The sequence below is a fragment of the Larimichthys crocea genome, chromosome XV, assembly GCF_000972845.2.
Source record: "Larimichthys crocea isolate SSNF chromosome XV, L_crocea_2.0, whole genome shotgun sequence".
In the NCBI taxonomy this organism is placed as follows: Eukaryota; Metazoa; Chordata; class Actinopteri; family Sciaenidae; genus Larimichthys; species Larimichthys crocea.
The window spans coordinates 20,514,235-20,526,305 of NC_040025.1; positions in this window are offsets into that span (position 1 = coordinate 20,514,235).

Consider the following 12,071-nt stretch of genomic DNA (forward strand, 5'->3'; position numbering starts at 1 on the left):
TGCTCTCTCGCAGCACCTCGAGTGTGCCGGCTGCTATGTTTGTCAGAGAAGGGCAGTGTGACCAAACATGAGGAGAGGTGAGAGAGTGAGAGAGAGGGGGAGAGAGAGAGAGAGAGAGAGAGAGAGAGAGAGAGAGAGAGAAGCCTCACAGTAAATCAGAGTGCAAATTCATAGGTTTTTCTCTGTGGCATCTTATTACACTTCGTGATCCATAATACCAATAAGCCACTGCCAGTCAACGCAAAATGATACACCGATTCAGAGCCTTACTTACTTACTTACTTACTCACACTGCGGGGAAATAAAACTAGTCAAACTGTCACATGATGAATATTCACCAGAAGACAAAAAGCTGGTAAAGATAAAGCATTTCATTTTAGGCTAAGAGTTTAGGTGAGGCATCGAAGGCTTATGGTTAAGATTAGGTTAAGGCTCCAGGGAATTCATGTAAGTCGATATAATGTCCTGTGACAAACGTGACAAACACAAGTTTGCATGTGTGTCACACTGAAGGTAGAGGAGACAACTGATGCTCTTTTCACTAGACTTAAAACTGCACTCATAACAAGATATATTTGTGATGCCAAATAAATCTATTTTTCGTTTTTTCCTATTTTTTTAGTTGATTTGAAAATAAAAACTGAAAAATACCTGTATGAACTAGTCAATAATTGTATGCTGTTAATAGAAAGCAAACCATGTACCAAGGCTGACAATAAATACAATGAACAATGAGTCCTGTCAATAAGAAAAAAATATATGTTATGTTATCATATTGCTATCATCATTTTACATATGCTTCATGTGCTAAACTCTAATTTAATAACTACTACAAGATATTGATTAGTGGCATCTATTAGAGGTTTAGGATTAAAGAGAGATCAAAGCTACAATGGCAATTCTAAAGAATTGTGCAAATAGTAAAAAAAAATTAAATAAAGTATAAAATTCAATTACGTATTATTATTTATATCTGTCAGGGAGATCTGATATTCATCCTGAGTAAAGTTATAAGATATATTTGGTGGTGAAAGTTGAAACTAGAGAAGAGGCAGAAAAGAACATGACTCAAGGAGGAGAGGTGAAGACGTGAGAGGGGAAGAAGAAGTGTTGAGCCAGAAGAGGCGATGCTATTGATAAAACACCATCCCGACGAAAGCTGTTGTGAAACAGTAGCAAGAATATCTTGACTTTGTACGTTTGACCTGGTCGTGTCAAAGTGGTGACGGAGAGACACAGACTGACAGTGAGGTATTTTTTTCTCTGATCCAGACAGAAACCACACAGCACATTCCTCCAGAGCTTTTTCACCACTCGGCTCAAATCATAAACCTCCATGAGTGTGACGGTCGCAGGTTTTTAGAGAAGGGTCAATCTGCAGTCTGGCAGACTACAGGACAAACTCACTTTACTACATGACCCGCCCCCTGGGATAACTTCCTGGATTAACATACTTTAACCCAAAGCGTGACATTTCACCTCAACCTAACAAAGTACTTTTTGTGTGACTGGGGTGTGTCATGTACTGTCACATACTAAAAAAATCATGTGCTTGGCCAGGATTTTAAACACCTCGTGAGTTTAGTTGCAGTATTCACTCCTTTTAGTTCCCAAGGAAATATTTGTTTTTTAGCTGCTAAATGCTCGACCAACTATATTCTCCAGCTAGTTGCCAACTTTGTTATGCTGTCTGGTGGTGAACAGGTAATGTTCAGTGGGCTGCTGGGAAAAAAGTACTTAAACAAACTGAAACAAAGTTAAATGTGAAACACATATTGGTTTGGTCTTGGCCAAATGGCTGCAACTGACAAAAAATGCACATTAATCTCTACATTATGAAGAAATTGTTTCTTTTATACAATGAAAATATTGAAAAGCTGCAAGTTCCCAGAGCCCAAGGGGCTGTCTTCACTTTGCCTGTTTCTCTGACCAAGAACACAAAACAAGATATTCAGTTTACAGTTACAACTGAGCAATACTACAAATCCTCACATTCATTTAAAATGCTGACATCAGATTATGTTTGGCATTTTCACTTTTACTTAATATTTGATCAGCTGACTAATTGATTAATTGACTTGAATTGTTCCAGTGCTAATGGATACTTAACATTTGCACCATATTTAAATGACAATCTGCCCTAATTATTTGCATGCAGTGAGTGATTTGATGCACCAATAAGAATAATATATGTGTCAGAGAGTAGCGTGCCCTCTGCATTGACTTCTGCAGTTGAGATTGAGCCCTAAGGACAAACGTGTGTTGATGTTGTTGTTGTCATTGTCTTATACTGGAGCTATCATTGTTGTCCTCCATTGTTTTCCCCTCTCTCTCTCTCTCTCTCTCTGGTCCTCCTTTAGGCTCTGTTAATGCAGTATGGGTGACAAAGCAAATGTGCAAAATGGGACAGAGAAAGAGAGAGAGAGAGAATGGGAGGAAAACGTGTGTGTGTGTGTGTGACAGCATGTCTGTGGTATTATGTTTGAGAAGAGTGAGCGTGTCCTCGCCAGAGGAAAGAAGCTGTTGATTCAACTGGTCGCAGCCAAGGCCTTGTCACCCTTGTCCACATTGTCTGTCTCTGTTTGTCTGTCTCTCTCTCAAAATCCCTTTCTTACTCAGCCTCGTTATCTCCCCTCTGTCCATTTCACTCATACATATTATAAACAGGACATTTTACTTAATCCCAAATCTCTGTCTGTCATCTGTTGCTTCTTTGTCAGGTCGTCGTTGTGAATTACAATCTGTACAGAACTGGCTTTCGTGTTTAAAAATAAATATTTAACAAAAATAAATCCACAAATGTGTGTCCTTATAAACTGAAGATGACTTTACTGTGACACACACACCCCTACAGGGGTTTCAGACCAGGATCACTGCTGAAATAAAAATGAAATCACTGCTGTATGTTGCATTTTTATATCCATGTATCCATAATTCAGGGTTCCAAATTTTTTCATAGTTTTACATGCTAACTGCACAGTTTGCACCACCCAGTGGAAATTGGTGCAACAATTACAGTTAGATTTGTCAGTCATAATTTTGCAGGTTACTTAAATTATTTAATTTGTTTCAAACTAACTTCAAAAACAGGGAAAGGTTGGAAATGAGTCGCTTTGAATGTCACAACTTTCTGGCACTCACTGCACTGCAAAGCAAACCCTGTTGTTGCTTCTCTTAACATGGTCTGGACTAGAGCTAAACAATTTGTCGATTCATTTATTGAGAAATGTCATCAATTAAAAAGATAACTTTGTCATTTTGATCTTGTATATTTTTCAAGCATCCCCTGCTTTCAGCCTCCTGAGCATTTTCTGCTTTGCTTTGTCTTAGGTCACAGAAATTTAAATATATTTAGGCTGTTGTTTTTTCATAAGGGTTTATCAAGAACTGCAATGTCTTCATCTTGCATCTGGTCTGAGACATTTCTTACATTTAAAACCTAATCTTTGTCCCTTCATTTCCTGTCATCTCACCACCATTGTAGGAAATTGTAATGTCAATTGTAGACATTATAATTGTTCATTAATAATGAAAAAGACATGTTAGTTGCAGCCCTCGCCTGGACAAGCCACAGATGAATTGGTTTTGTTTTATTGTTTTTATTGCATGTTTTCATTAATTTGGCAGACTCACTTAAATAACATATGAACATATAGTCTAAACTTGGAAAATGTGACATGAGGTCATGCAGGTATTTGCAGGGAGCATTTGGTTTGTTTCTGACCCTGTCATCTTTCTATTTATCCTCACTGAGAATGTCTGTGCAACATGAACAGCAGACACATAAAAAGCGCCAATAAAACACGCCTGCTGCTCTGAATGTAACACTGGCTTTACTGTATTTGGAAGCAGCCCTGTCAATGTTAAACCGTGTCAAGGCGGATTTAAAAAGGTGTGTGTGTGCGTGTTCATGAGACGGTCTACTTTGTTACAATAGCCTTAATGGAACAGAGTGTTTAGAAGCTGCTAATCCCAGTCAGTGATGGAAACAAACTCACCTCGAGCCTTGGCCTTCTATTTTTGCCTCCAGCGTCCTCAACACTTCAAGCATGCATGGTCCCAAACTCTGGCTTCGGCAGCTAACACCTCATTACCATTCTGTAAAGCAGTTAACATAGCTGGGGATGCATTTCCTCCAGTAAGCAAGCAAGCGGAGGTCAGAGCAGGGATGCTCAGGAAGTTCATATAATTGACATGTTTATGATCAATTGGCTGCTTCACTGTTTCTTGAACTTTTTTATAGAGTCCTTGGGATGGAGTCCTAAACAAAACACACATATTTCAAGAACTTAAATCCCACACAAGCAGACAAATTTTAGAAAGCTACTGAATCAGATCGGATTTACATTTTTTTTTACAGTAGGCGATGAACCAGTAACTGTAGGTTGTAAATAAAGATGCAGACAGTTTTATTCTATTAAGAAAGTTTAATTAAACAACTTATCTGGCGGGGAACAGCTGCAACCTGAATTTGGCAAGCTGCAACTTATCTGGTTCGCGGTGTCTTGTTCATTTCTGCAGCAACAGATCTATTTTCTGCCCAGATTTAGGGTGTACAGTGTTCGACAAAGCTCTTGTTACTGTTCTCCTTGAAAGCATCATTAGATACAGGATTACTGTTTGGCATGGTGGCATATCTGTAAAGTCGACAGCTCAAATCAGTAACTTGGTGAAGGGCTTGTCAAACCATCTGGAGAAAAGAAAAGATTTCACAAGAATTTGGCTCCAATTTGATCTGATACTAGCCACAAGCTTTCATTCCTGACTGTTTATGAGTCTCTTCATCTGTAATTTAGTGGTCAGCGACAAAGAAAAGACTGGCGAACAACCCTATGGTTTCTCTGTTGCAGAAATGCACCTAGCTGTATCCAGATTGGTTTTCACCCAAAGCACCAACCAGCACAGCTGGTCCTTCCAAAGTCAATTTAGTGTGCAAATGCCTGCGGGTGCAGTACCAATAATAACCACTAGATGCTAGTTCCAAAGAAGATGACTGTCTGCAGGTCAAAGATCAAATCTCCTTCTAAAACTATAGTCTGTTTCCCTTTTTTATTTTTTTGTATCTTGGTTGCAATTTTAAAATAGTTGTTTATCATTGCCATATTTAAGGGTGTGTTTAGTGTGACTGACTGGGGTGTCTGAACATTTAAACACGTAGTGGTCATCACTCAGGCTCTTTTCTGTTGAAACATGAAAATTTCTAGCCCCAAACAAGTAAATCCAACTCCAGTTTGGTGGGAGTGTTAGTGAAGAAGCTATAGCATACATGTACTGACCCACATTGCAAAGGTGCAGACGCACATACTGTATGCAGGACGCACTGTAGCAGGAATGTCATAGACACACGCCTGTGTGACATACAAAACTCTTGAGTATTTCATTGCGTGCTAATATTGTACCACTCTGATGCTAAACCCAGAATGGCCACAACAGTGAGCTACAGCATAAAATTCAAACAGGCGGGGTCTTTTAACAGACTGACCCAGGAGATCTAGGCTGCGTGATTCAACACTTGCTTTACAGCGTCAGCTCTGGGTTGAGAGAGACAAATCGACCCAGTGGGGGAGTGAAGGAGAGATGTCTATTTTGGCCGTCCAACTAACTGTGTGACCCTTCACAGCCTCCTCTGGAGCTGACCCTGCCGGTCATAAATCACCATGAGCTGTTTGGGTCACTCAGAATGAGCTGTGAGGCTGACAGGATTTTTTCAAACATACTGTTGTCACAGAGTTGTGTGTGTGTGTGTGTGTGTGTGTGTGTGTGTGTGTGTGCATGCCTGTGCTTATCTGACTGAAATATGAAGCCCACAGTAGCCAGATGGACAAGCAAAACAGACAAAGTGACCGAAAGAAAACGAGGATGAGACCATACATTTTGCAAAACACTGAGTATACAAGTCAATACATTCCTTATCCTACTGATATTCATATAGCATGCAACTGTGTTTTAATGACTAATAAAAATACTAACTAACTACTGTATGTTCACTAAAAAAAGTTCTGGCCTTTGCCAGGCTGGTTCTTATGCCTCCATGTAATTTACATACAACCCTGGTCTTGAATGTCAACTCAAAGCGGGCCTGGAGCAAAAGTCATACATCAGCAACAAAGTGCATGTGTGGATGTACATTGTCCTGCGGTGTGTTTTCCTCTGGTTTATGTAAAGAACACCAAGACTCTAGAGCCATGCTAGCAACTCTGATGTTCAGTAGGTATAATGTTTATCATCTGCACCATCATCATTTGCTAATTAGCAGTATACTGTATAGACACAGTACAGCTGAGGCTAATAGGAGTGTCATAAGCTTTAAAGTATCTGCTCATAAAACAGATTTGGGGCAAATAAGAATTTTGATCTGATTACTTTTCGAGATGCAAAAGTCCTCCTGAGGTAGACACAAAAACTCATGATAATCCATCCAACAGTTCTTGAGACATTTCACTCAAAACCACAAATGTCAGAGGATCACCAACATCATTATTATATGGAAACCAAAAATATTAACCAGATCTTGTGTCAGTCTATCAAGTAAAAATTACGATATTTTAGGTCAAAACTTTGACCTGTTCATAAAGGTCTATATGATTCATCATCTGGGAACCATGAATGTCATGGAAGAATCCAAGTAGATGCTGACATATTAGGATGGACAAACCAACACACAGACATCATCATCCCTACAGCCATGCTGCTAGCGTAAGTTAGGGCTTTTCAGCAATATTGTAGGTTCACTGAGACAAGATACGAGGTCTGTGTTAATCTCGCTTTAACAATGAAAATCTGGCTTGACTTCACTAAACTAGATGGTGAAGTTGGGGTGACAGCAAACACTCCTTCTGTCTGGATCTCAGAAGGAGGCAACAGCTTCTGCTAAACATCCTGAAAGGAGAGTTGTTTTACACTAGAAATCATCTGCCACTCCCTCTTTTAGACACTGGGTTTGAGATTTAACTTCTCTGGGATTGCAGTAAATCGCACTCTTACTTAGTGGTAAACCTCATCTCTTTGATAAGATGTGTACTGGAAGACTTTTTGTAAAACTATTTTCCCGATGTTAGTTATTTTTTCTTTAGTATTGTTTTTAGTGTTTGTTTTTCTCTATATATACTGTAGGGGTGTGTAGGTTTGGACAGAAGTGATTTCGTAATCACCTCCAGTAAGGACCTGGCTTTGTTCTTGTTCTGTGTAAGAGTTTGGATCAAAACCATGATGAGCACTATAAATATTATCTACAATTAAAACATACACTCTGCTGTACATGAGGACCAGGTCCTGTTCTACTCTGTGGAGATCAAGCTGTCAATATTTAGATCTATAAGTGACTGTCACTGCTGGTGGTCTGCCCTGAAAAGTTGGGGCCACTTTCCCATGCTCCTCTCTGTCTAGACGAGAACACACACACACACACACACACACACACACAGGGCTATAATTTATCTTGGGGGAGCTGGTCAAAGATCAGAAATAGCATAAAAACCTCAAAATATAGGTTTTTAAACTTTTTCTCAGTTGTAAGTATTCCCAGTAAATGTTCTCTCACTGTGATCACTCAAGAGGAAATCCTCCCAAACTCTCAACTCACCAGAGATTTCTAGAGGTCATTTTAATGATTTTCGAGCCTCGGTGAAAAGTACTGTAAATTATCAATAAAAGCACATAAGAGTCATGTTTCCTGCATTTATATATAAATTATTTTACTTATTTTAAAGAATTAAACATATTAAAATGTGTTTGGGCTAATATAGAATGGGAAAACAAACATTTTGTAAATGTACAGGTACAGATTTTAAACGATAAAAGCCACACACATCCACGCACAGCTAAAACACAAGAGATAGGTGATGCTGACCCAACACAAATAGACGCAACCCTTTGAGGTAAAAGCAGGGTGGTAAGCACTGGATGGGAAGGAGGGTGCGGGGGGCAGCATCTAGAGGTCCGAGAACAGCATCTAGAGGCCAGCAAGTACACCTGCACTCAGAGTAGACAAACAAACCTCCCCGGCAGCTGGTTAAACAACACACACACACGCAAAAACCTCCAGTCACTTATTTATAACCTCGCCCACACAGCAGAGAAGAAGCCCCAGAGCAGAGAAGACGCAGCCACACAGACAGACAGTAACAGCTGGTTACAGGAGTGAAGCCAAAGGGTTCAGGTCACACAGGAGGAACGTCACAGAGAGAGCACTTTAGGGCTGCAGCAGACATTTTTTTCCATTACTAATTATCAATTGATTTGATTTGTTCTTTAGCCTGTAATATCAAATATCAGGAGATGTGACCAGGACAAGTTTTTAAAGCACAAACATTAACTAACAGCCAAAAAATTAAACATTCAGCTTACAATTTCAACTTTTCTTTCAAAGAACATCAATTTGTGAAGCTGAAACTAACAATGTCTGAGTTCAATTCAGCTGAAATGTGACTGAAAGAGTCCAAATACATAAATACACTGATAATCAGCTCTATTTAAGAGTCAAAATCTGAGGTATATAATCTATTAATCAACTAAATTTTCCACAGCTAGTTATCCCTTTCATTTAATGAGACATTATGATATTTATGCATTGAAAGATCTATGAACAGAAAATACAAATTAAGTTGTAAATATTGCCAGTGGTATTGGTTTAACTGCTAAATAGGTCATTTCTAATTTGAGTGTTAGGTTGATGTTTTTGCAAATCATTGCGTCCTCTTTCATCTCGAACCAAGATAACTGGATATTCACAACATGTTAAATGATCGTGTTTATTATGCGTGTCTACCAGAAGAAGAAAGGTCAAAACAGTCCAATGAATTCCAGAATAATAAAAGCATGCAGAGGTATTAATATAAGAGCTCAGGTCCATGGCTTTTTCACAAATATCTCACTTAGTAATTAAAACCAAGTGGAATAACATGAGATAGAACTATAATATCAAATATCAGCCCTTTGAAGAGGAGTCAGATCTTCAGTCACGCTTATTCTGATTCAGATGAGTGACACTTGAGCACACTGTCTTGTAAGCGTGAGTGTGTGTGTGTGTCATCACATCATCAGTCTTAAGTTTATGTAACTGACCGCCAGCAGAGCAAATAGCTGGGAAGATTAACACGTCCTTCTTGGCATCTGATTAAAGAGGTATCTGCGTGGATTAATTAATCTTCGTATTGATTCTGTTGGAGTCAAACAAGATCCTCTGGGTGCTGATGTGTGTTTAAAATAAGACATAAATGATCCATTATTAAGATAGTGTCTGTCAGTCAGACTTAATGAGGATACAGTGGTAATGTTGCAGATACACCATGATAAGATTTGGCCGTGCAACACCATATTTATGTTATCAGAGTGGATCTGAACACTGAATAAAATAATATTTAAAATCAGATGATCCCAAAGCTCATCCAGCAGCTCAGATAATTAAAGTTCTGCTTGATATTTAGTGATAGAAGAAGAGTTTTATTCACAATCAGGCTAGATCTAAGACCTCCAGCATTAACATACTGCAGTACATGCGTTTATAATGGAGGGTGAACTGGACCTTGAAAGCTTGTTCATCTTCACTTTCAGCACTATATCAAAATACACACTAAAGGCCTCTTTTCTAGGGATGTGTGCACAGTTACACACAGCACTGGGCCTTTACCAACTAAAGTACCTGAAGACTACAGACAAGTCATCATGACTTATAAAATAGAATATTCTGAGAAAAAATCTTAAGGGCAAACGGTGTTGGTCCAACCTGACACCATCCTGCGACAGGCCAATTAGTCACTGCTCTGTCAACTTTAAACAAAGAATTTAACTGAAGCTTTATTCTGACACCTCTGTCTCTGGTTTGGCCTTTTATTATGAGATTAAATATATAAACGCTCAGCTGAGCATCCATCATTAACACACCGCTGAGAAACTTAATGCATGTGGCTGCTCCCTACCTTATGTGTCGCTCCTCATGTCCGCACTGTGACCACTAGAGTTGCAGCAGAAACATGCTGCAGCAGGCAGCGCAGGACAGCTGTCTTCAAGCTCCGTCTGTCTGCGTCTGTGTGTCCACCTGGAAGTGTTGAGGGTCCCCTGTCGAGGTCCGGGTCGGCGGCGATGCAGTGTCCTCTTGGTGCCGCAGAGTCTCCAGCGTCTGATCCAGAGGGCAACGGGAGCGCGCAGCGAGGATGCGCGCTGAGAGAGTGGAAATCAATGGGCAGCTTCTAAAGTGGGAGGCAAGTGAATGAAACCAAGCAGCAGGAGAGACACATTTCTGGCATGCTGAGCGTCACATGTGCCCTCGGCACCAGCATGGGATCATTCTAAATCATTCAAACGGACAATCAATCAAATTTAACACTGCATCTTTGATAAACACATGCAATGCACAATTTGGTAGATGGTAAATAAACTAGAATGGATAGCTGTTCCTTTGTGTTACATCCTATAAAAGTGACTTGCTGTTTTCTTCTATTTCCTGCTGTGTCAAATGAAACTATATTAATTTCACAAAAATGCAGGATATAATATTAAATACAAGTAAACAAGCTGAAGGTTTCTGCCTGTTAAAAGGAAGTTTTTCCATGCCACTGTTGCCAAGTGTTTGCTTGTGGAGGGAATTGTTGAGTCTCTGTAAATAATCTTATAAAGAGTACAGTCTAGACCTAGGAAAGTGTCATTAGATAACTTCTGGTATGATTTGGTGCTTTCTAAATAAAATTCAGTTGAATGAATTTGAATTAATTATTCAAACTATTGGGAATGTCAGGCTGAGATGTTTTTATGTTCTCATAAAGCAGACACTTTTAATGCTCTTCATCCTTTCAGTCAGTTGAAACACATCAGTTTAGATGAATGTTGAAATGTGTGACAGCTTGACTTAATAAAAATATGGGTTTATTTGATTGTACTAACATGAGAGATAATTAAAACACATGCTACACAATCTTAAAAAGTCACACAATAGTTTGCAGATAACATTTAGATTTACATTTTCCATCCTCTGACCATCTCTTCTGAATGTAATGTGTGTTTTGGTAAATACATCCATCACACACACACACACACACACAGACACACACACACACACACACACACACACACACATTACAGTATGATGATGCTTCACATGCTACTGCTGTTTACATCACCGCTTCCTTCTTTCTCGTGGGAACGATGAAGAGCAGCTTATTCTAATATAAGGGGGCACAGAGGAAGTTCCTTTGCAGAATAAGAGTTTCACCACTTCAACAGAAATGTGGGATAATTCATACAGAGAATAACAATAATATATTTCTATACTAATATTGAAGTACGGTGATCAGCAAGTTTAATGTCTCAGAATTTCACGGTTTTAAATTCCCACTCTTCCTGTCATGTGATGACAATAGTTGCAACTGCCTGACCTTTGGACTATGTAACATATATCAAAAAGACTTCACTGCCTATTCATGTAAAAGATACAATAAAATTTCTGAACAATGGAATTAAATTTGTTTTGTCCTTATGTACACTTCTCAACACAACATGTCCATTATCAAGTGACTCAAAGATAGTCTTTTTTTCTCCAGCATGATGTCATCACCCCCTAAATACTGCCACATGATTTGATTTCACTGAGCGAATAGAAGATATAATATCTGTACTGTTGATTTTCTAATTCATTCTGTTCTCAATCCAGCATTATCGTCTAACTTGCTTTTCATAATTCTTGGCGAAGGTTTCTCTCACAACATAGTTTGAAAATTAATTTCCTGTTTAGGTCAGAGGTTGTAATAACAACAGAGAGCGACTATCATACATGCAACCCACCAACAGTCGCTGATAGCAATCAAATCATAGTTTTCAGTGGACTTGCAGTTAAGAGAGTAAGATACAACTAACATCTGGAATATACTGAAGTATAGATATATTTAAAATAATAGTATTCCCTCTCTCTTTAACTCTAAATGGAGATGAAAACTCTATAAAGGGAGTATTGGGGGACGTTTTTCTGCAGTCCTTGTGTATACTTTTGTTTCATCTGTAGTTTGACTTAATGGCAGCTGTTTTGAGAAGATGTGCTAAAAGACGAGGGACAGGCAACCAGTGTAGTGGCTTTTTATTCA